Genomic DNA, 2,256 nt, shown 5'->3' on the forward strand with positions numbered 1-2,256 from the left:
GCCAGAGCTGGCCAGTCAATTAATTCACCATTCCTCCCTGGCCATCTTTCCAGGGTATCACTGCCAATGAGTTGGCATATGATGGTGGTGTGCTCTGTACAGTTTTCCACCATACAGGTTGTGTGCATTGAACTTCATCTGGATCTGTAGGTAACTGCTTGTTATTCAGGTCACTATAAATCACCTCCAGCACAACTAATTCTCTTAGGTACTAGATACTTTTCTCCATGGGGGTCCACTTGCCTGGGTGATGTGTAACATCTTCCTTGAAGGGGTACCTTTCCTTCACACCTGACAGGAGTCGCCTCCAGAGGCTGAGGGCTTGTGTCTGTTTTCAACAAACTGCCTTGTCAATGCCCCCTTCTCTGGCAGGTGTCCCAGCTGCTTGATTTCCCTACCCTCTAATTCCAAACTACTGGTCCTGTTATCCCAGTATTGGAGCAGCCAAGTAACAATGTACTCGCCTGGAAAATTGCCAAAATCCTTTTGTATATCTCACAGCTCACTCAGGAATAGGGATTGGGTTCCACCTCTTCCTCCTGTTCTCATGAGGGCCCTGGTTCACCTTCATCCCTCGCTAAGCAAACTGATTTTTTTTTTTTTCTGTATAGGGACAACTGATACTGACTCAAGTTGGTTTTCTGGTTCAGCTACAGTGCCTACCCATCTGTTTTTAGGTCCAGAAATCAGAGAAGGTGTCCTTGAGGTCACTAAATAGTGTGGAGAAGCACTCGGTAGATGCAGGCAAGGCCCCAACACATTGTCGTGATTTGTGTTTCTTGGGGATTGCCAGGTTGACAATATACTTTTCCCAAATATTTTACTAATTTATTAGGGTTCTGCAGTTGTTCCGTGATGAAATTTCAAATTATTGGAGGTGACCACTGCCCTAGGCACTTGCCCATACTCTCCCCCACACCCTGCCACTCATAACTATCCAGCCCTGAGGCAGATCTCTGGGTGCTGTTCTTGAAAAGATATTGTTTGACCCTGAAGAGGACCTGGGACACATTGAGAAGACATAGGAACAAGAGCATGCTGGTTTGGGCATCCCAAGGGTATTCAAACTTTTCAAAATCTGAGACAGTTTCCTCCTCGTGTTGCCCATAGACTGGGTGAGATCACTAACAAATGACAATGCCACATACACGTACCAGCTTAGCTTTGTGACCAGTGGTGTAACCACATCATAGACTGACAACAACCAGTACAGCAACATGAGTCCTGATCCGTTTCCCAGCGATGATAAACAACCACAGGGAATACACAGTATTTATATAACACAACCATGGTAACAAATGGACCAACATTGTGACCATGGACTATTTAACATAAAAAGAGCATATGATAAAATTATTTTAATGCACTTTGGGCAGATTTTGTCATTATCTCAACCCTTCGTGCCCCATGTTGGGTACCAAAAAGGACTGTTGTGGTTCAACCCCAGCTGGCAACTAAGAATCACGAAGCTGCTTACTTGCTCATTCTACTCCCTCCTCCCCTTCCAGTGAGATGGGAAGGAGAATAGGGAGAAAAAGGTAAAGCCTCATGGGTTGAGATAAGGAGAGTTTAATAGAACACCACAAAGAGAGGAAATAACAGCAATAACAATAATACTAATGAAATAATATATAAAATGAGTGATATACAACATGACTGCTCACTGCCTCAAATGGGACTCTACCTGGCCCCAGGCTGCAGCTCAGTCAAATCATGCTCCTTTCTCCCCTCACAGTTTCCCTCTTCCTTTGATATTCTGGCTGTGCCCTCTCCCAGCTTCCTATGAAAATTAACTTTATCATAGCTCAACACAGGACAGTTGCCATTCTCCATTTCTTCCCTCGTCCTCGCTCTGTCCTTTGAGGTGCTCAGGCCAGAACTGAGCACAATATTCAAGATGTTGGTACATCTGTATCTTGTGAAGATAGGGTTGCTTGCAGAAATTGTCCAGATGTCTAATGTTACTATCAGTACAGCCTAAGCCAAAACCTCTATTCTATACTGGAGAATAAAAATGTGCTAGGACAAAGGGGGTCTTTAAGGCCAGGCTGGATGAGGCTCTGGGCAGCCTGATCTAGTGGGAGGTGTCCCTGCTCATGGCAGAGGGGTTGGAACTGGGGGATCCTTGTGGTCCCTTCCAGCCCTGACAGATTCTGATCTGTTTTAGCAGAGGACTTTAGAGCCCTAATGGCTCAATGGTTGGACTTGATGATCTTGAAGGTCCCTTCCAACCTAAAGGATTCTATGATTCTATGA

This window comes from Merops nubicus, unplaced genomic scaffold, assembly GCF_000691845.1.
Source record: "Merops nubicus isolate BGI_N331 unplaced genomic scaffold, ASM69184v1 scaffold8012, whole genome shotgun sequence".
NCBI lineage: Eukaryota > Metazoa > Chordata > Aves > Coraciiformes > Meropidae > Merops > Merops nubicus.